At 38.6% G+C, this 24,545-nt stretch overlaps 1 long non-coding RNA gene across 1 annotated transcript in view; it reads left to right on the forward strand.

The window, feature by feature from the left end:
* Nucleotides 1-19,069: 19,069 nt before the first annotated feature.
* The window catches only part of LOC128106747 (uncharacterized), a 53,922-nt gene continuing 48,446 nt past the window's right edge, over nt 19,070-24,545 (forward strand). The window contains exon 1 of the long non-coding RNA XR_008216814.1: nt 19,070-19,248. This is a non-coding gene — a long non-coding RNA (uncharacterized LOC128106747). The remainder of the gene's footprint in view (nt 19,249-24,545) is intronic.

A 24,545-nucleotide genomic window follows, 5' to 3' on the forward strand; every position in this document is an offset into this window, starting at 1 on the left:
GCTGCAATTCAGCCTAGGAGAACTGGAAGCCTGCCCTCTAGCCCTAAGAGCTGCCATCTGCCATGAGCACAGGAAAGCTGTAGGAGGGTCCTCCTGTGGGCCCTGAATTACTCACCCCACATAAAAGTATCCAAAACGTAGGCTATGATGTCATGGAAGGTTTTCTTATGTCTTAAGATTTATGTCTTGTCTTTGGGAATTATTTGGAACCATATACTTCTCTGCTTTCATTTCTTTTGTGTGAGGTGTTTATATGTAGTGTTCATATATATGTTGGTGTGTCCATGTGTAGGTCATAGGATAACTTTCCAGTGCCAGCTTTCTCCTTCCACCATTTGAGTGCTGAAGACAGAACTCAATCATCAGTCTTGGTGGCAAGTACCTTTACTTGCTGAGGCATCTCACCAAGCCCTATTTCTGTCTTTAAAATTGTAATGTCTGTCTTATGCTTTTCCTACCAATTGTTTTGGTAATATACAAGTTGTTTTGATTGCACAGAATCACAGCTGGAGGAAATCTGCCTCAGGGTAAAATTATTCCTTGATTTAAATGAGAATTTGCACATTAGGCTTTTGAGCAGGCTTGGAATAAATTAAGGCTTTTGAGGTTTGGAGATGAAATGATTATATTTATGTGTCATGTCTGAAGCACATGGGTTTTCAGGAGCCAGAGGCAGAACTTTGCAATTTATAGGTCCCATTGGAGAACACATATTAAATTAAATTGCTATTGTTATGCTAAGGGTCATTTGCTGAGAATGGAACATACACATGGAAAATCAACCATTATGCCACTGTTCTAATCCAAAAGGTGGGACTTTCTGAAGGTGCTTATGTCTGAGGGACCAGCCCTCATGGACATATTACTGCCATCCCTAAAGGAGTGACTGAGTGACCTGTCTCCACATCTCTCCTGGTCTTGCTTGCTCTTCTGTCATGCTTTGTGAAGCATAAACCTCTTAGCTTTCCTATGCTTTCCAACAATGGCCTATATAAATATACAAACACCTACAGAGTTTATTGATATCAACCTTTGCAGCCTGTAGCCTTCTGTTACAACAACAGAAAATGGTCTGAGACAGCCAAACACTAGAGACTCTTGTCTTCTCAAAATGATCTTGATTTTTCCCCCACAGAGAAAAGTGTGCATTCAATGTTGATTTCTATATTATGAGCTCTCTGACCAAGAACAAGACAGTGACTTCCCAAAGTGGTTTCTCTCTCTGAGAAGCAGGTTGATCAATAACATGTCACATATAGTTTATTCTTTTACTAGATTAAAATGTGATATAAGCACCAAGTCTTCCAGATAAGTAATTTTTCCCCAAATAATGAAACTTTTCAGTCACCATGTTTTCGAAACTAGTGCCAAGAAGAAAACATTTTCCCCCAAATTAGTCTGCAATCTTAATAGGAAGTAAACACTAATCTTCATTACGTGGCAGAACTTATTCAAGCTCCTTACCTCTCAGAATAACAATGATTTGAATTTGACTTTAATGTAGAAAACAACTCCAGTGCATTTTTCATTTAGAATGAATGTAGTTTAAATGAGGTTTAATTTTAGAAAATAGTTATCAGGTACCTTCTGTTGAGAGCTCCCGCTGTTTGGATGTGATTTTATTTCAGAAAATCTGCAGTTACAAATTCCATTTTCTTCAGAATGCTGTCATGTGAGTGAGGATTTTGAGCAGAACACTTGCTGTTACCTCCCATTCATAGCCATGCTTTCTGAATGTGTTTTCAATTAGAAAATCTGAATAAGTTTATTTTAAAATCTAAGTCCTGATTCAATTTTGCACCTTTGAATTACACAGTCATTTTGAGCCTGGTTCCCACTGTTCTTGGTGCTGGAAGTCACCCCAATGGGGGAAAACCCTTGTTCAGAAGATTTTTTTTTTATTATCCAGGTTTTAAAAATACAGTGCCAGAAGGACAGATGGCGTACTCAATAGAGAGTGTAATGCTTCTCTGGAAATCTAAACACAATATCCACCGCACACCATAAACAATTCCATCTGTAAGCACTTGTAACAGTATTGAAAAAAGAAATGAAGCAAGTAAGGAAAATGTGTATTGCAGTCACTCAGAATGCAGAGAAGGGGTCACAAAGAGCTCGCAAGTAAAGGAAAGAATGAAAGGTGATAAGGAGATGTCACCTGAGTAACATCCTCCAACCGTAACAATCGAAAAGCACAAGGATTTACAACAGAAAATCCATGCCACTTTCAATTTGTTGTAATTCCTTCTTCATCTAGTTCAAATAAGCCCCATTTCAGAAAAATCTCCAGTAATCATCATATTGACACTTCATCTAGACTGAGTGCTAATGAACCAAAATTTCCTTGCAATAATTTTTACCCGAGAGCTCACACTGTCACAGACCATCAAAGAAAAAGTGCCAGGCACACTTTCAATCACAGAACACTTTCCTCCTGCACAAAATTCAGTTCTCAAGTACTGGGGTTATTCATTCCTAAATATCCTTTTCCCTACTCCATTTCCGTTGTCTACATGACTTGTAATGAAACGGAGCAGAAATAAAAATGTCTCTTTTGCTGTTAGTTTTGTATCTTTCTTGTCCTTTCCATAATATAATTATTTAATTTCAGGCAGACCTTTTAGAAGCAGTCCACTGATGACAGCCATTTCTATTTCTAATTTAAAATAAATTACAGGAATTACTTCAGTAGGAAAGGAGAAAATGTGGTAAAAAGGGAGAGACCAACAAAGACTTTCTAGCAAGAAAACTGCCTACAGGCATCTGAGAAAGTCCATTTCCTGTCAACTACACTGTCCCATCTACAGCTTCCTGTTGTCATTTTTATTTGCTCCACTTTCATTAGATAATTAATGTCATATGTTTTTCTCTTATGCTGTCGGTAATGGTAATTTCTTCAGTGCTCACAAGGTAACTGAATACTATTGTAGATAGCTAAACCTTCCTTTAAGATTAAAGTCACCATTTTTGTTTAAAAGATAGAAATTTACACAAAGAGACAATCATGATGGTCTGTGTCATTCACAACTGCCCTCCCAGGAAAGTGCATCTCATCACACACACACACACACACACACACACACACACACACACACACACACGCATGTACGCACACATGCATGTTCACACACACAGTCAAATTGCCAGTTGTTAAAGCAATATTTCCAACTAAAAGAAATCAGTATTTTTCTGTTTCCAGATGTTTTCTTGTCTCTTTTCCATTTCTCTGGGTCAAGCAATTTCAATCACAGCTATTCTGGGCATTTTAAAAGAAGAGATAATTGATTTGTTTTTTGCTTTTCTGATTTAAGACTATATGTAATTGAATGGGGAAGAAAAATAATCATGAAAGGACATACCATATTTTACAAAATATGAACCCTAAACCTATACGTGTACACACACACACACACACACACACACACACACACACACACACACACACACGTACATATATGAGTTTGAGTGCATGTGTGTGTATGTTTTTCTCTCTTGCTATAAACTACATAAGTAAAGATTCCTGTCAAAGAATTTTAGTATTGAATTTCTCTTTATTCAGGTTTGGATGATTTAAGGAAGACTGATACAAGATCTATCATGTTCAAGAAATGTTCCCAAACAAACACAACCACAAATCCTTAAAAAAGGTCACAGATGATGCAAAAGTCGATAGAAATAGGAGATTATGTTAGGCAGACTTTTTGTCCCTGTGACAAAGAACCTGTCAGGGATGGTTTAAGGGAGGAAAGATTTATTTCTTATTTCTGCTCATGTTTTCAGAAGTTTGAGTCCATTGTAGCTGAAGAACACGGTGGAACACAGCAACTAATATTGCCAGAGTGGAAAAGGGAAAAGAGGGGGGTGTGGGGAGCACACGCTTGCACTAACGTGGTCATTCCGGCTCAATCCCTTTTAACTATGATGGGCTTCAGCCCATTGGATAGTGCAAACCAAATCCAGCAAGTTTTCACCTCATTACTCTGGAAACACTTTCACAGACATAGCCAGTGTCACTCTTGAGGAATCTCATAGGAGCTTCTCAATTCAACTGACCATCAAGATTAAATTCTCGAAGATAGAGAAATAAAAATGAGTATTAATGTAGATTCCTCCAAGTATTTAATTTTGCTCTTTTTTATATCCAGTTGTCTAGATGCTACTAAAATAATCCATCAATGATATTTTAATAATTAGCTGACTATAGTAACACTTAGGTGTATTATTGGGTGTTTTGCTATGAATTTTGACTCTATTCCTTCTTGTAAAAGGCAAAGCTGAGTGTTTTTATCTTCAACTTTCAAATAGAATTTCTACATTTGATGTCTCTATCTCACTTCTGCCCCTCTCTCTAAAACATACCTTGAGTGAGATGTGACTACCTACCTCATAAAACTATTCTTATTACAATCACACTGCAGGCCCAATACTCAACTCTCTTCATTCAGTTGATTCTACTTATTAGCAGAGATTGAAATTCTTTGTGCCTTGATCCCAAAATGAATTATTTGCTTATCTTTAGGAAACAATTCTAGTCTACACCTTATCCTTACTTTCTTACATCTCAGTTTTCTTTGCTGTTCTGCTCTATCTATTCAATTTATAAACACCAGTGGGGATTATATCCAGCTTCTCCACCCAACTAGATCAGGTACATCTTTCTCTGATGACTTCTGGACCCTAACTTCCACATACCCTCCCCAGCTGCCAGATCTAGCCAGGGTCTGACATCCAGAGCTCCTGCCTAGTCTTTCCACTACTGCTTGCTCTACAACCAATATCCAGGCTTCTGAAATGACCCACTCTACCTGTCCCTGAATGACAGGCCCCTCTCACACCCATACAATCTCCCTACCAAACCAGATCCACTTCTACACTACAGGCTTGGAACAGCACAAGCATCCTGCACATCAGTTCAATCTCTTCTGTACACCTGAATTCATTCCACCTAAGTCATTTCCAACCTCTAGGCTCAACCTACTCTCACATGCTTTCTTCTGCTCCAAACTGCTCTGTCCATACAAGACATAGGAGTAACAAAAAAAGTCTATATGCCCTGATCTTTTCACAAAAATACTAACAATATGAAAGATCAATCCAGTCTCTTTTCTCCAAAACCTACCAGTCCTGTAGAAATGTTTTTTCCAAGAGAATTATCTAGATGGATCTGAGGACACAGAGTTTAAAATAATAATCATAAACTTCATAGAAGAATTCAAGGAGTTTAAAGAAGACACAAAGAAACAGCTCAATGAAATTAAGGAGAAATAACTTAATGAGGAAAAATGTCGGTGTGACATCCAAGAAAACACATCTACAAGGCTGATAGAAATGATAAAGACAATCCAGGACTTGAAAACAGAATTCAAGAAAGAAATGGGAGCATAAGATTGATGGAAATGATAAAATGATCTGATTAGGTAAATGTGAAAATAGGGGAAGGGCTCTAGATAGTGCAGAAAAAGGGATATCAATACATAAAAGTAATAATATAGATGTCTGAAATGTCATAAAGAATCATACTATTAACTATCTCCCTAAAAATACACATAATATACCTATAATGTACAAAAATTGTTGTATAAACATGCACACACACACACACACACACACACACACTAAAAATTTCCCCTCTAGGCTGACAACACTTCCTCTAAGAGTCAAACACCATCTAACAAAAACTTCAACATCAGACATTAGAGACCTTCTTTTAAGTTGTTTGTCAGGTTTAACTAAGGGACTGCTAAAGTATCATAGGTTATTGTTTTTGCCTTTCTTTGACCCCCTGAGGTAGAAAGTAAATCTCTATTGCTAAAGACCCCATGCACTTCAGAAACAGAGCCCAGAGCCCTTGAGCCATAACTGACTTGAAAGCCTTCTTCCTGAGTATTAGATTTCATGATACCAGAAGGCACCAAAACTTCTAAAGGAGGGAAACATCCAAAAGACTTAGCTAGTTATGATGTCTATGAACCACAATGATATACAGCACAGCATGATAAAACTGAGCATGCAGTAGTGGCACTCATAACGTGGTAGTAACAAATAGATCTCTAATCGAAATAAAATTCTGCTTAAAAGAGGAAAATTATACCTGGTATCAGAAATCTAGCCAACTGCACAGGGCTAATGAAGTCTTTGGTCTTGTAGAAGAACTTACAACACCAATAGACTAAATCAGCATAATCCCTAACTACATTATAAATACTCATCCTTAAACTCACACAAAGGTCTCTTTTCAGATAATGGAGGCCATTACACAAAACCACAACCAATCAAAATGCATAATTGTGGATCCTGTCCCAAAAATGCATCTACAATACAACTCCCACATCTAAGGCTCATGGATCATTGAGAAAGAGATGGTGGAAAGGCTGTAGGAACCATAGGAATAGGGTATTCATCCAAAACTGTGTATGCTAGAAATGACAGAAGCTAAACCCATAAATTTCTACTAATATGACAGTCTAAACATTAGAGCATGGGCAACAATAGACATGCTAATGACAACAGAGGAAACCCATGCAGCCTTAACCCCACCCAAAGAATTATAGCAATTAAAGAATACTAAGTGTAGAAGAAAGTATTTCCCAATTTATATATACACTATGTGTGTGTATATGTGTGTTTGTGTATGTGACAACAATTAATTTAAAAAGAGGCCATGGATTGGAAAAAGGGAAGAGAGGGTATACGAGAGAGTATTGATGGAAGAAATGAAAAGGGAAAATGATGGAATTTTAGTCTCAAAAATAAAAGAAACAATGTATTTTTAAAAAATAACAGTATGCACAGAACTAATCTGATATCTATTCTCTCTTTCAGTTACGGCCAACCCCTAGGAATGAAGTAATCTCAGGGACTTTAAATATCATATATTCATGTAAAAAACAATTACTAATTCATTCTAGATATTATCCTTGAATTAATGCTCAATGTATCCAACAGCCTTCTTACAATTCTACTTGAATGTATAACAAGAAGTCAGATTCAACATGGATGAAGTCGAGATGATTTGATGACAGACAAGTATCAGCTCTTTATCCCATACTATAAGGCTAATGAGTAAGCAGCACCCAGTGAGAAAGTGTATTTCCTAGTAACCCTCCTCATGTATTGCTAAGTGACCCGGTTTACCTTGTCTGTATAATAGTATTCATGGAAGTTGTCATCATCCTGGAGCTGGAAGGAGGAAACCTAGGTACTTTGATGTTCTGCCAACTGGCAGAGCAATGGGGTAATCCTAAAGCCATGAGGTGATCTTCATCACAATTTTTACTAAATACCTATTGCAGATATTTAGAATTACCCAATTTAAATATTCATAAGGGATTATATGTCACAAATAATAAACATTTACTTTCCTCATGGAAGTTTCAATAACATTAACAGTGATAATCTAGTTGTTAATCAGCAATACAGGTAAATTCTTAAGAAATAGGATAACTCTCACCAATTCACAGCTACTTAACTTGAGTTGGATAGTTTTCCTGGGAACTTCTCTTTCTTACCCACATTTTATCTCCAATTTACCTACAACTTCAGCTGAAGAAAAGCCCAAAATAAACTCATGTTCTCAGTATCTTAGTACATTATTTGATCTATCCAGCATCCTGTTTTATGTGAACTGTATTTTTCTGTTCATCTTTTGTAATTCTAGATTCTTTACCTGCAACAGTTGTTCATAGGCATGTTAAACACTGCCTGGTCATTGGCAAGCTTAGTAGACACTGTTACAGAGATAAATCTGAGGAAACTTATTAGTGAATGGCCTGGGGACAGTCACTTATGCAAGAGACGAATGCAGCGAGATGAGCTTCAGTGCAGTGGCATCTAAAGCTTCAGCTAACAACCTGGAGAGTTCACTCTGAGACTGACCATGGTCATGAGTACCTTTTTGAAGTTTAAGTAGGGGTACTGAGTACAACCATTCAAAATACATAGTTGTGACTCCCGTCCCAAGGAATGCATCTACAATACAATTCCCACACCTAAGGCTCATGGATCATTGAGAAAGGTGCAACATATTCTGCAGCATGGTTGTAGCCGGCCACAGGAATGAGGCTCTGCTTAGGGCAAGGTATTTCTTCACTTACCACAATAAAAAAAAAAAAGAAACACTAACAACAAGCATTTCCAATGCATCAGGAATAAGGTCTTCAGCCATGAAGAGGATAAAGAAAGTACATAGTAGGGTCCAGACACTGAGTCATATCACATCATGCCTTGTAGAAAAAATTCCACTGCCATCCCTTCCAACTTGTGGACAGGTTTGCATACCTTTCCCACCACTTAATGATCTGGCAACTGACTTTTGGACATCATTTTTTCCACAATGCCAACATCATTTGCTTTGTGTCAATCTAGCAGCATTTGTGTGTGTGTGTGTGTGTGTGTGTGTGTGTGTGTGTGTGTGTGTGTGTGTGTGTAACATGAATCTTAAAGGGTCTTATTAATAAAAATAAACCCAGTACCAGGTATTGGGATGAACGCCGAATGATCAGAGAAAACAGAACAGGCCACAGCCACCTCACCTTGCCAATACCTCAACTGATTCTGTTTCCTCAGAATGGAAGCTTCTGAGACCTCATCCAAATGGATCTCAGCTGAGCTGCTGCTCAAAAACCTAAAAGCTTAACCAGGCTCTAGTTCCTGGTCCTCACACCTTGCCTTATATACCTTTCTGCTTCTTGCCATCACTTCCTGGGATTAAAGGCATGTGTCACCATGTCTGGTTGTTTCCAGTGTGGCTTTGAACTCACAGATATCCAGATGGATCTCTGCCTCCTGAATTCTAAGATTAAAGGCGTGTGTGCCACCATTTTCTGGCCTCTATGTCTGTCTGGTAGCTGTTCTGTTCTCCCCATACAAAAAACACTGGCAAATATTTAAAAATTGTGGGACATATGGTGTTTGTCAAAATATCTCACAATTACATCCTAATGCCAAAGCATATCCCAACCTGTGCAGTAGCACAATATACAATGTACAATATATGAATGATTGTGTTTGGCTGTATTCCCTAAATACTTTGTTTACAAGGATAGTTGGCTGGAGTAGACTTTGCTGACCTCAACTTTAGTAAGCTCTTGGCTCAAGTATGTACTCATGGTGAAAGGCAAACAGATGGTCAGTAACTGGTGATGACTTGATTTCTAATTTGTTGACTTAAGATGTTGCAAAGTTGGTACACATTCAGAAGCAACCATATTCTGAGTCTGAATTTTGATCTTTGCTTGGGCTAACCATAAGTGGTATGAGACTCTTCCTTAATGATGGATGGTGGCAGAAAGCCAAAGCCGTCAGCCAGCCTGGCAGGCACAAAGGGAGGCACTGTTGATTCACAATGCAGTGGGCTAAGCTGTACTATTTGTAGGTTAGCTAGATGGAATGCATATTCACATTGTGGGGTTTTTCATTTATTTGGGGTTTGTTGGGACATAACCCACTCATAAGTTACGAGAGTTAGAGACCATTAGTTAAGGAGCTTATTATGAATGCTACTTGCTTAAATACCTATTCTGGCCCTAATGATCACAGCCTGTGATACCTTAGGTACTTTGTGCCTTGATCCAAAATGTGGATCATACTTTCTGTATCAGGTTATGTTTAGGGTGGAATTATATAGAACATATACAAGTAGTATAATGACACTTGACACAAGAATGATACAGTCAACAGGTATTGCCATTGTACTCAATCTCATCTCATGACTTTGTCCTTACTACTGACACTTAGGTTTTAAAACCCTGTGAGATCTTTCACTTCCTTTAATTTGCCAAGCACGGTGATAGCAGCATTCTCTGTTTTATTCAGTGTTAAATTGCCCAATATTTCCTCACATAAAACATACCTTCAATAATATTTTTGAGGGAATAAATGAAACAAGAGAATTTTGGACTTTGACAGTTTTATATTAAATTGATGTTAATATTAGAATGATGTTGGACAATAGACTAAGGGCAAGAGTTTCCTACCAAATGTACCAATCGTTATATTTGTGGCCCATTCACTTACCCAAATAGCTGTATATATTTGACAACATAATGGTTACTCAAGGAAGAATAATTCACAGCAAATATCAAGACTATAGGTCAAAAGTAGCTTCATTTTCCTTTGTCTTAAGATCATGTATAGATTCATGGACACAGACCTGAGAATGGTATTCAACGGTCAGTTGTATTGATCTATGCCTCCTGCTTTACCCTGGTATCTTAATGAACATCAGCAGCAACACACACAAACAGGTACAGTAGTGATGGTTTCCTGGAAAGATAGGATACTCCCTCCCAAGTCAGGATGTTCTGTGCAAAGCCTAAGACATTAGTTAAATTAAACTAAACACTCCCCTACTTTAACCCTCATTTATAAGTCATGAGCCCTGTTGCAAGTAAGTGAACTTTAAGCAATTTATTTGACAATCTCTGCTTTATTAAAGCTCCAAGGGAAAAGTTAGAATGATTCTTATTTATAATGTTCCTTGTTATTTCTATTCTAGAAAGCCCTGTCTCTTTTTTGTACATGTCAAAAGCCTGCCTAGTGTCAGCCCTCCTTTATCCTCTGTCAATGCAAGGACCTGTAGTAAATCTGTCACCTGAAGACACCCTGCTGTCCCCTTCATGCTGCATTTACAGTGCACTCATCCCAACATTGTTTTTCAAAAATGGTTTGTCATCTTTTTAACATGGTATAGCAGTATAATCTGTTCATGAGTTTATTTTGTGTTGCCTCCCTCCCTGGAACATAAGTTCCACAGGGCAGCAATGTTAGTAACTGATGACATGCCCTGAGTGCTGATGACATTATCTCACAGGCACTGTGTCTGACTAAGTGTTTACTGAGTATCTTTCCCTTAACACATTGCTGTTCTGTTCATTTTTTCATTTCATTCATTGTTTTTGTTTTTGCACTCTCTGAATGGATTTGTGCTTATTTTCTTCCAAAATTAGATCATTAAGTTGAGAAATGACATATCTCTTCTCTACACGCCCCAATGCAAAACAATTAAGAGCAATATTACCAAAGTCTGAGAACCCCAGGAAACATTTGAATTCCTGGGTAAATGGATAAATGAACAAACAGCACTTCCCAGACATGCCATTCTCCCAGCTGCAGTAACTCTAAATTCAGGAGTACTGTCCCCGTTCTTTGTTCATGCATTTAAATAGGATGGGTGTAAATTTGCATTAACATGTGTTCTAATATTTTCTTTGAAGAAATAATAACCTTTAGCTGACAAAAGCTGAAGTTTAGCTTCAAAGGCTTTAATAAATCGTTAGTGTAAGTGAGAGTTTCCACAAACCCTGAGGCATCAACATTGCTGGGCCAAACTGGAGGTTTCAGAGAAAGAATTATTACCACAGAAAGTGGTGTTTCAAACTGTTTGTTTCTTCCCCCAGCCTTTTTTATAACTTCATGTGAGCACTGCATCCACCACACACTAACCTGCCTTTCCCAACTCAAATTCAGGAGTTCTGCTTATTATGCTCACCTTTGTGAGGGCTTCCCTGTTATTTTCAGTCTCAGTGATAGAGAGATCAAAGGGAAGTTGAACTATATCATTCTGAGACTGTGCAGTGAAGGAGGGTTTGAAACCTCCTGATCTGTGCAGAAGTGATTTTCAAGGAAAATATTCACATCAAGATGTTTAATTGTAAAATGGAATACATTCTGGGGTCTCTAAATCTACCTTCTTATCTGATTTAGAAATATAGCTAAACAAATTGATTGGAATGGTATTCATCTTACTCATAAACATGTATGAAAGCAAAGATTTTACATTTATTTAATTTGTCCTACACTGGAATACATATTTTCATGCTGCATCAAATCCTACCCATGAGCCATTTTTGCATTTATTTAGTTAGTCCTATAACAGAATACATATTTCATATTGTATTAAACTCTACATATAAGCCATTACTGTAGCTTTAGGCTCACAACAGTCTCAGACTATTGGGGCCAAGCAGAGAGATGGCAACATTAACACAAATTGACAATATTTGCATATTATTAAATTTGCAAGCAGCAGAGTAATTCTGATAGTCAATTCTGAGCATTAACAATCAATAGAAATTTACCTAGGGAGAGTTAACATTTTTTTCCACACAACTGCTGTGAGTGCTTTAGATAATCCATTTTAAACCTGAAGAATCAAATGAAGTTCACGTTTAAAAATATTATCAATATTTCTCTATCTTCGAGAATAGATTCTTTAGGAAAAGTGAATGGTTGCATGACCATACCAAGAGTCACTAAAAATCACAAATATGAATGTTTTATTTGAGAGATAAGCTAAAATTCAGCACTCAAATTTGCCACTTCTAGTACCGTGGTTCTATTCATTGTAGGAATATGAGTCATTTCTCCCAAGACCCATCACCAGAGAATAGGTGTCCTGTGTTAACTTTGTATCTTCCTTGTTGTTCAATTAGTAGGATTTTTTATTGGTGTTATGATGCTTCACAAGATTCCCTAATACTATGGACTATCGGGAACTTAGAGTTTTAGATATAACACACAGAGTCTTCACTGATAAAGTTACAAAACACATTCACAATTTTAGCCACATTTGCTGTGGGATGTCTTTCTGTATGCGGTGAATATGTATTTCTTTGATTGGTTGATAAATAAAGCTGCGCTGGCCTATGGCAAGGCAGGATGGAGCCAGGTGGGAAAATCCAAGAGAGAGAGAGGAGAAAGGAGAGTGGGAGGAGACGCCAACCCGCCGTTCAAAGAACAACATGAAATGGGACAGAGGTAAAGCCACGGAACGCGTGGTGATACATAGATTAATAGTTATGGGTTGAGTTAAACTGTAAGAGCTAGCTAGCAAGAGGCCTGCCATAGGCCATACAGTTTGTAAATAATATTAAGCTTCTGAGTGATTATTTTATAAGCCATAACCAAACCTGAGGTTCTACCAGGTTTCTTGTGTGATTTCCTTAAAAAAAAACATCCCGCTGTCATCTGTATATGGTTTTCCTCTTTCTGGCCCCATTTTCTCTTTCTGAAGGGCCTAGATTGTCCCTTCATACAAGCATAAGCAAATAGTCAATGAATCTGTTTCATAGGTGAAACTCACTGGGAATTTGTGGGAAATGTCATTTTCTTTCACACCACTCTTCTACACCCTGTGGTGAAAATGAGAGAAAGGAGGAAATGTTTTGGAAATTTTATCAGCTACAAACAGGTTTACCATACTGCATATTTTATGATTCAGCTTTTTTTTTTAACATTTGTGCTGCACTTTATCAGTTTAGTTAATGATTAGTTCAAGTGCAAATGTGATTTATTAAACTTTGAGAAATAACGTGATAATTTAGCATAGAATATAATCATGAAATCAAATAGTATTTGATGTCTTTATTTCACATACACAAAGTGTTTCTTTCTGAGGTTGTGTGACGTGGCTCAAGCTGCTTAATATTTGCATTCTAAGTCCATTCATTCTCTTTTCACACATGCGGAACCAATAATATATGTATGAATCTACGAAAAATATATAGTTAAATATAAATAGATGAGGAAGCACTGAATTCAGGCAATGGACACATGTTATGAAAGAAGATATAAGATTAATTGTTTTTCTAGTTCAAATTTGGTCATAAATTTTTGTTTTGTTTTCTTTTGGTGGTGGATAATTGTATAAAGCATATTTGATAATGAAATTTAGAATGTAATCTGAAGCTTCACAGCTTCTGTTTCTAATTCCAGTTCTAACTATATGTAAGTTCATTAAGTTGTACATACTTTGGGTCTGGTTAGTTTGCCTGTGTGATGTCTTTATTTATTTGCAAGTTATTTTATAATAAAGTATATTTTAAAAATAATGAAATCTTTTGGAAATTTTGATTTTATTTTCTGCCAGTTTGTAGAAATAATGATTTTTTTTTTTTTTTTTTTTTTTTTAGTTTTTCAAGACAGGGTTTCTCTGTGTAGCTTTGCTCCTTTCCTGGAACTCACTTTGGAGACCAGGCTGGCCTTGAACTCACAGAGATCCGCCTGCCTCTACCTCCCAAGGGCTGGGATTAAAAGCATGCACCACCACCGCCCGGCAGAAATAATGATTTTTAAATGCTGAGAATTTATACATTATCACAGAAATCAACCTATGAAATTCTTTTCTGGGTGGCAGGGAATTGAGACAGAACCTTCATATGTGGCTCTGGATGGTTTAGATCTCAACAAGTAGCTGACCTTACAATAATCCTCTGTCTAGGATTGCACATACATGCCACCAAACTCAGGAGTTACTTGTTTATTGGCTTTAAATATGAGATTACTAATAGCACATACATGTAAGAAGCTCTCATGGTAGATATCAAAATGAAAAACTAGCATGGTTTGCATTTAAACTAATTTATTTTGTTTCTATTTTATTATTTTATCACTAAATTATTCTAAATACATTTATTAAAATCTATTTCTTTTCTAATTCTAATTTTTCATAAGTGCATGATAAGGGTTACTGTCACGTAAAATTGGAGCTGAGTCAGCATGTTTTGAGCAATACCATGCACATATTTTCATAGTATCATGATTCAGTGGATCCAAATTATCTGGAAGTCACACAAAAATAAAGGGGAAGCAATTTTATTTAAACAACAAAACAAAAGCATAATGTCTCTCCAGATTTGAGTGTAGCTGGCTAGAAACACAGTGGACCAGAAGAGCCGCACAGACATGAAGAGGAAGGCCTGCTTGCAGAAGTACAGCCATCATGATATTCAGAAAAGCAGCAGAGATTTCACTGCTGTCTTTATGAGCATTTGGCTTAAATTGAGTATTGATGAGTTTGGTCCCCATTGCTAAGTGGATAACAAAATCCTTGCTCAGAGCAATTAAAAGGAATAAGGGGATGACAGATAACGATGTCTGTGAAAAAGGAAAGTGGACCTAACAGGCCTGCCAACTGACTGTACTCCACAGCAAGAGCCTTGTTAGAAGATTTGATTAGGTGGTTTTGCTGCAACAAGTCCCCAGGGAGCAGGCTGCATCTCTGTTTTGCATTACCACTGGGGCATTTAATCACTACTGCTACGTTGTGCTGCACCATTTCCTGGAAACCTGCATACATCACTAAGGGAGTTCAACTTCTTACTCTATTTATTAGGTTGTGTGTGTGTGTGTGTGTGTGTGTGTGTGCGCGCGCGCGCATGTTAGTCTCTTCAAATCTCTTCTATCTACAATTGGATTGGGGAAATGAGTTTAGGAGTATTTAGATAATTCCAACCTATTGAGTAGCTTCTCCAGGTCCTGCCAAGGCAGGAGCAGGACTAGTTACCAATTTCAGAAAATAGATGTGCCCTGTGTTCTCAATATGGCCACATGGATGAATGATATGTATGGACCCAGGGCAGCAGTCTCTCCTTCCCAGAGATTATGCCCTTGATATTTCCATCTGCCCAGGCAAGCAGTCCATGATGCATGGTCCTTTCCACACTGTTTGTCCACATGTTCTGGCTTTACATCACCTGCCTATGTCTCCTCTAGGAGAACATGACAGTGTGATCCAATCTGTCTTTTCCACTCCTTGAGAACAAATTCTACACCTGAAAATTGAGTCAAGCTATATATAGTTGTAGCTTAGTTCCAAGTTCTGTTAGTCAGAAGAAAAAAACTATTTCTCAGGATTGGGATGCTATTGGAGGAGGTGTTGTCCTAAACCCCAGCAGCAGGGCACACATTTCTGTCTGTCCTTGAAGAACTTTATCTAGGTGACTTGCCCAAGCCTATCTATCTCTCTTCAGTGTACCTAATGTAGTTTTTTTAATCTGGCTGTTACACATTCTTTTGACAACAGCAGTACAGAAAAATTGACTGTAAGGTGAAATGTTTCCCTAGGAAGAACTTTGCATACTCTAGGTTATTATTTTTACGGCATTATATCTATAACTCCTACAGTGTTCAATGAATTACTAAGTGCATTGCTGCCAGTGTTTTAAGCAAATGAACATAGAGGCACCCTATAACCAAAGCTAGGGAGCCTGTAAGTCATTAAAGCACATATACTGCCTAACACGCCAGCGCCAATGCAGCATCCTATCTAGAATGGAGGTAGGCAAGCACTTTCCAAAATTCTCCACTGTTCTGCGGTTTCTCTAGCAGAAGTCCAAGTTGAGAGGAAATCTAGAAAGACAAGAAGAAATGGAGGAAGAAGAAGAAGGAGAAGGAGAAGGAGAAGGAGGAGAAGAAAAGAAAGATAAGGATGAAGACGAATGAATGAAGTACTAAGAAACAAAGTGGAGCTGAAAACCTAACTGCATTTTTCTAAGAGGATATCCTAATATTCACTCACCTAAGAAACACTAGTTTTTACCTTAGTCATGCTACTAATAGGTGACATTGGGGTCTAATTTGAGGAAGGCTGTCATTGTCTACAGCAGTCAGCTGACACCAAGATATTCCTCTTAGAAAAATGCACATTCTTAATTACTTCTAGATGGTGATTACTGAGCAATTTTGTTGAAGAGAGGCAATGATAACAGATATACATTCACTCCACATGGACCAAGATGTTCATAATCTCATAGATGAAAGGAACCTAGAAAATGCACATAGTTAAATGATGCACAAAACCACAGGTATTCCAAAGCTATGAAAATAAAATTTATCTAGAGACTGCAGCATACCAGACACCTCTTTAAGTTTCTCACACATATAAATTGTTTTAAGTAGGGTGACTATTGCTGTGATGAAACACCATGCCCAAAACAACCTGTAGAAGAAGGAATGTATTTCACTCACACATATAAGTAACAGTTTATAATCTAAATCAGTTCGGACCTGGAGGCAGGAGCTGATGCAGAGGCTGTAGAGGGGTGCTGCTTGCTGGCTTGCTCCTCATGGCTTGGTCAGCCTGCTTCCTTATAGAACACAGGATCATCAACCCAGAGTAGTACCACCTAGAGTGGGGTGGACCCTCCCATCCTCCCCAATCAATCGCTAATTAAGATAATTAAAAGACTCTACAGTCTTACGTACAGCACAGTCTTATAGAGACATTTTCTCATTTTAGACTCCTTCCTCATGTAAAACTATAGCTGTGTCAAGTTGACATAAAACCAACCAACACCTAAACCAATTCGCATTTATTACCAATGTAGAGAAACACAAGATCCTAATGTCTGTTTTACAAAGAAAGTGAAGCGGAACCAAGTGAGATATGTAATGTTAAAATGAGTCCCACAGGCTCATGTGTTTGAACCCTTGCTTCCCAGATAGTCATGGTCATTTGAGAGAATATAGAACCTAAGTCATAAGGCCTAGCTGGGTGATTTAAGTCATTAGGGAAAAATGACAAGGATTTCAACACTAAATGTGGTACACAATGTGAACACACCACAATGTAAGCTCCTTAGCCTCACATCATGCCATTTTAGTAATGCACTGACCCCTGTAAATTGTGAGCCAAAATAAACCCACAGTTGCCTCTTTGAGACATTTGTCACAGCGTTGAGAAAAGTAACTAACCCAGTCGCCCGTGTTACCACAGCTACTGTGAGCCAGGGTGACAGTCTGACACTTGAATCTTAAAAATAGTACAAAATGTGCTTTCAGCTTGTGATGCACAGGCCTCCAAAGTGCAAAAGTGACATATGTGAAGATGTATCAGGAGACGTAACATTTTAGCAGAATTCAAGAGATGTTCAGCAAGATGTTCTCCAGTCTGTTCTGAAACATCTATGTAAGTACAATGTTTCCTACACAGTGCTCCTCTTAATGCATCTTAACCCTCCAATGGCTTCTAGTCTAACTGTGCTGCTTTTTTTGCTTTACATGAGATTTCATTTTCCTTTCCTGAATTCAAAAGTCAGAAATTGGCACAAAGAGGATCATTTGAGAACATGGACCTAACCTACTTTCCCATCAAGATTTGCTTTAAGTTTAGAAATACCTGTTTGTAGAAGGTGGGGAAATCATCTTTGAACCTTTCATATGGACTTCATTAACATTCACAATAACCCGACACCCTCATGTCACGTGGTATCACATGATAAATCTCTACCCAGGTCTGAAAATGAAGTAAAGAGTTGTTTTCTCTGATGTCTGCAGTATGGACTTCCTCTTAATGTTGATGCTTAGAGAACCTTACTCCCAGCTGTTTATAGTTTTATAATCCATCATATGTTCTAATAACAATCAGCATGGAACATTTCTTAGGAAGGGCAGCCTAGGATAAGTTATAAGCAGATGCCAAGTCAGACAAATACTTAAAGAGGCTGACAGGGCCTGAGAATGACCTGTAACTGGGATGGGAAGACAAAAATAGTTCTAACCACAGAAGGGATTCATTGTGGCTTTCATGTGTAAAACGATGCCTTTGGCTGCTTTATAGGGGAAGAGTTCCATAGAAGCAAAGGCAAAATCAGAAATATGCTACAAGACCATTAAAAAAAAAAAAATGACCAGGTAGCAAGAGACATGGTCATGCATCAGGCTAGTGGCACAGGCAGAGAGAACCAAAGATAAGTGTTTAAGCATAGAAAGCAGATGATGTCAGGAAGCAAGGCAAAAAAAAAAAAAAAAATGGGGCCATGAAAGAACCTCTGTTTTTCACAACCAGGAAGCAGCCTAAAGCTGGATTTGAGGGCATAGAGCTGAAGGAACAAGAGGCATAATAACACTCATGTTGGGTGGGGCGGTTAAACAGATACTAGAATACTTATAAAATGAGATTATCTATGCATCACCACTGACATCTATACAGAAATTAGACAAAAATATAAAACTTCAAATTATTTAACAGACTTTTAGGAATACAAAAAGGTTCATTTCTTCAAAGTATAACATTATTTTTCATAGCAGCTCCAATGATGATCTCACCTTTAAAATAGAAAAAAAAAAGATTATGAATAGTAACTTCCAGATTCACTGACGTTTCAAAGCACCTGTCTCCCATCACAGGCGTGCAGAAAATGTTGGAGGTGTGATGCGTAACTCCCTTGTGCTGTTAAGGAGAACGGAAGCATTGCTTTCCCCCTCCCACCCACCCAATGGTGGATGAGGCCAAGATTCTTTTCTGGTCCTGGGTTATTTAGTTCTTGAAATTTGTGCCTTGTCAGCTAAGAAGAAAATTCTGTTTTTTACAAACAGCTCTCTAATGATAACAAATGGTCAAGTTCAACTTGGCAGAAGCCCTTTCTCTGGATGTTCTTCCTGGGGATTGATGACGCCAGCTCAGTGTGCCTACGGACAGAGAACCTCCTTAAGAAGATGACTAAAACGAACAGCAATGCAGTATCCTAAGTAAGTGTCTCTTCATTTAGGTCCTTTATACACGCCATGCCATTTTCCATAACATTTTAGCTGATTGGACTGCCCTCATTTTAAGTAAATCAGAATGCATGTTTTCAGAGACTTCAGAAGTCAAAAGTTCAGGTGACCTCTGAACCAGTTTGTCTCCTATTTATCCTTTAATGCTGAATAAATAATAAATAAAATGTATCATGGAGGTCTACACAGGTGCTGTGTAAGCCAAAGATCGCAGCAGCACAGCAGAGCTCCTATCTGAAAGCTAATAAATCAAGAGCAGTCTGTGTACTAAAACTGCAAGAACAGCGCAGCTGCCAGAGAGTTTCTCAGCCACCCTGAATTAAATCAGAAAAAGAACAATGGGGCCCCTTTGGTTTTTTTCCCACTTAAATCTAATAGAAACAGAAATACAAGTGTTTATGATTCTTTCAGCAAAATAGACTTCAAAAGATGGATGCATCTACTTTGTTATACTTGAATCATAGATCATGTCAGCCGACACTGTACTTCTCTCATTGATAGAAGTTATGATATGTAAAACATCTTCCCTAAATTCAGCAGTAAGGAAGATGAACCATTTCTCTACCAACACATAGTGAAATAGACCTTGTTTTATTGATGCATTCACTTAGTAAGCCCATGATACCTCATTAAGTAAAAGAGCTATAGAAAACTGCAACACTTTGCAGGCTATTATGTCAGACTCATTAGGGATTAAGTAAAAGTATTGTGAAACAATTCAGCAGGATTGCTAAAAGATAATCAGGTGAGGACTGTGCATGATGCTCATGAATAGGGCATTCCTGGAAATGAGATTTGCTTAGAAGCCTCTTCCCATTCTTCTTTGGAAATGTGAAAGTTTTCACTGAACAATCTTTCTTAGAATAAAATTTTGAAAAGTAGTATAACTTTGAAACAAAATGTATAACTATAAACTCTCTAAATAAAGTCCTTTGTAAAATATAAGTAAATGGGTATATTATTTTAAAGCTCTATATTTAAAGTAATCGTATTAAAATAGAAACTATAGAATCTATTCCAGTAGCAGCACATGTGCTTGGCATGCATAAGGCCCTGTGTTTGGTTCCCAGAGTAAAATGTGTGTCTATAGAGATGTAAAAAGAACTATACTGTGTCTTTTGAAAACATATTATAGGTATTTATTGTATGTTAAAGCTGTTTTATCTAGAAACTGTATAGTATTAAGACACAATCTCAATACTAGGGCCCTAAGTCATGGCAACCTTTTGGGAGGCCAGTCTGGTCCTAGTCACTCCAGAGGCCAGGTTGAATCTAGGGACCCCAGATTGCATCCCCACCTCTGGGCTCTATATCCCTGCCTACTACTTTGGAAGTAGTCATTGGCTTTACCAGATGCCAGGCAGAATCTAGGAACCCTAGGTAGAATATCACCCACTGCCAGCTAACACTCCTTAAAACATGCACAATAACCCAAGGCTGTACCCCTCCCCTGAGCTCCATACTAGGGCCCACAGCCCAATCAGTCTTACAAGAGGCAAGACTGGTCCTAAGAATCCCAGGTAAGACATTTCCCACCACCCACCAAATACCTTTAAGTCTGCCTAACAACCCCAGACTGCACCCCCACACATACCCATATCCTGGTCTACAGCTTTGGAAGAAGATTTCTGTTTTACCAGAGGCCAGGCCTGGTGTAGAGACCCCAGGTAAGACACCTCCCACTGTCTGCTAACACTCCTTAAAGTCCACCCAGCAACCCCAGGATGTACCCCTTCCCAAGGGCCACAGCCTGGCAGCTTTCCTGAAGACCAGAGTGGTACTAGAGACAGTGGGGAAGATACCTCCCACCACCCACTAAACCTCTTTAAGCATGCGCAACAACCTCAGAACATACTCTCACCCCTGGGCTCCACATCCCTGTCTACTACTTTGGAAGAAGTCTTTGATTTTAACCAGATGCCAAGGCCTAGAAACCTCAGACAGAACATCACCCACTGCTAGCTATACTCCTTAAAACACATCCAATAACCCAAGACTGTCTCCTCTCCCCTGGGCTCCATACTAGGGCCCACAGCCCCTGCAGTCTTCACAGGAGGCCAGGCTAGTCCTAGGAACCCTAGGTAAGACACTACTTATGGGCCACAAAACCCCTCTAGACTTCCCTAACAACTCAGACAGCACCTCCTTCCCCCAGGCTCCGTATTCCATATCCTGATCGACAACTTTGGAAGATGACTTCTACTTTACCAGAGGCCAGGCCAGATCTAGGGACTCCAGGCCAGAAGACCAGAGAGGAAAGAGAAACCAAGGAAGAAAACACCTACCCAACAAAGACAAATGCAGGAATCAATACCTAGACCCATAATCATCCCAAATCCAGATGCATAAATGTCAGTATAAGAACCCAATCAATAACAGAAAAGGCAATATGGCATGATGAGAGCTCAGCTGTCCTACAACAGCAAAGACCTGTGTATTCCAACACAGCTGAAGCATGAGAAAATGACATTAAAATTACTTTATAAAGATGAAGGAGGTCCTTAAAGAGAATAAGAAAAAAAAAATCCCCTAAAGAAATTGAGGAAAAGACAAACAAAAAAACAACTGGAAAGAAAGCCAAGGTGTGTGGGGGAGAAACAGATGAAGGAAAACTGTTCGAGACCAGAAAATGGAAATAAAAGCAATAAAGCACAAACAGAAGAAATCCTGGAAATGGAAAATCTGGGTAAGTGAATAGGAACTGCAGATGCAAGCATCACCAACACAGTATAAGAGATGGAAGACAGAATCTCAGGCATTGAAGACACAATAGAGGAAACAGATTCATCAGTCAAAGAAAAGGTTAAATCTAAAAAATTCCTACCACAAAAATCCAGGAAACCTTGGAAACTATGAAAAGACCAAATCTAAGAATAATAGGAATAGAAGAAAGAGAAGAAACCCATCTTAAAAATGCAGAGAATGTATTTAATAAAGTCATAGCAAAAAATTTTCCCAACCTAAAGAAGAAGATGCCTATTATAGGTACAAGAACCTTACAGAACACCAAATAGATTAGGCCAGAAAAGAAAATCCCCTTGCCATATAATAATCAAAGCACTAAACATAGAAAACAAAGAAAGAATATAAAAGCTGCAAGGGGAAAAGGCCATGTAATGTACAAAGGCAGACCTATTAGAATCATACCCAGATAGCTGCACAGCAGAGACTGTAAAATCCAGAAGGACTGATGTCTTACAGACTCTATGCTCATCTATGCTCATGGCAACTTTATTCATAATAACCAGAACCTGGAAACAACCTAGATGTCCCTCAACTGAGAATTGGATAAAGCAAATGTGGTACATTTACACAATGGAATATTACTCAGGTGTTAAAACAATGACATCACGAAATTTGAAGGCAAATGGATGGAACTAGAAAAAAAAAAAATCATCCTGAGTGAGGTGACCCAGACTGAGAAAAACAAACATGGTGTGTACTCACTCGTGAGTGAATATCAGCTGTAAAGTGAAGGATAACTATGTCCCATCCACAGACACAGAGATACTAGGTAACAATGAGGGTTCAAGGAGGAGCACCCAGACCTCCCTGAGCAGGGGAATAGAAGAGATTTCATGAGTGGGCTGTGGGCAGGTGGGGATAGGAACATGGAAGATCGGGTTGTGTCTGTGTGGGGTGGGGGGTAACTGAAAGAGACTACTGGAAAGGGGGGTCATTTGGGGGTCAGATTAAAACCTAGTGCAAGGGAATCTCCCAAGAATCTGCAAGGATGATCCCAGATAAGATGCTTAGCAATAGTGGATATGTAGCCTAAACTGGACATCTCCTGTGATCATAGTGGTAGCTTGCCCAATTGTCATCAGAGGCTTTATCCAACAACCGATGCAAACAGATGCAGAGTCGGGGAATCCTGCAAAAGAGGGGTGAAAGGGTTGTAGGAGCCAGAGGGGTCAAGGACACCACACAAAAACTCACACAATCAACTAACCAGGGCTTACAGGGGCTCACAGAGACTAAACAGACACCAGGCAGCCTGCATGGGACTGACCTAGGCACTCTGTATGTGTGTTACAGCTGTGTAGCTTAGTCCAATTGTGAGACTTCTAACAGCGGGAACAAGGGCTTACTGACTTTTGGGATCCTATGCCTCATACTGGGTCACCTTGCCCAATTTTTTTTTTGTTTTGTTTTGTTTTTTTTGTTTTTCGAGACAGGGTTTCTCTGTGTAGCTTTTGCGCCTTTCCTGGTACTCGCTTTGGAGACCAGGCTGGCCTCGAACTCACAGAGATCCGCCTGCCTCTGCCTCCCGAGTGCTGGGATTAAAGGCGTGCGCCACCACCGCCCGGCTCACCTTGCCCAATTTTAATACATGGGGAGTGTATTAGTCTTACTGCAACTTGATATGCCATGTTCTGTTGATACTCATGGGAGATCTGCCCTTTCCTAACTAGAAACAGAGGAGGAGTGGATTGGAGGGTGGTGACAGAGGGGGCTTGGGGAAGGGAGAAACTGGGACAAGAGGAGGGAGGGGAAAATACAGTAGGGATGTAAAATAAATAAATAATTTTATTTTTTTAAAAAGACACAGTCTCTATAGTCCAATCCCCAGTTGTGGTTGTTTGCCCCTTAAAAAAATTATAGGCTCTTCTGATCTACTTACCTCATCTGGAAAACAAAGTCTAATAATGATCAGACTCTTTCCCATCTTCTAGCATTGCTACAAGAATTTCTTGGTGGATACAGTTAAAATGCTTATAACAAGGGCTAGTGCACTACATGATAAAATGAAAGCAATTTTTATTATGCCCAGTTTTTACCTTTTGTGTATTCTGGCTCCTTTGTACATGTTCTAAATTCATTTTTATGGTAGCATTATCTTTTATTCTCATTTAATTGATGATTAGTAATTTCATGTATTTATGACATAAAGTATGATCATTTATTATAAACGTATACTATTTCATGATTAAATCAGGTAACTTGGCATTTTCCTTCCCTTGCACATTTATCGTTTCTTTGGGTTGGGAAACTAAGTTTTTGTCGTTTAGTTTTTTTATAAAATACATAATAATTTGTTATGGATTTGCCCATGTCCGATGCTCTACAGCATTAAAGCTCAGGTTTTCTAAGTACTTGCACAGCTGCCTCTGAACCTGTCTCCCTACCTTTATTTCCTATGGTGAGACCACCCTAGTGTCTGCTGCTCTAATAATTGGTACATGCTTTTCTGTACCTGGCTTACTTAACCCTGTCCTCTAAGATCTTTCCAGGTTGCTAGAAATGACAAGGTTTCTTTTGGTGGCCGA

This window comes from Peromyscus californicus, unplaced genomic scaffold, assembly GCF_007827085.1.
Source record: "Peromyscus californicus insignis strain IS unplaced genomic scaffold, ASM782708v3 Scaffold_9__1_contigs__length_137607984, whole genome shotgun sequence".
In the NCBI taxonomy this organism is placed as follows: domain Eukaryota; kingdom Metazoa; phylum Chordata; class Mammalia; order Rodentia; family Cricetidae; genus Peromyscus; species Peromyscus californicus.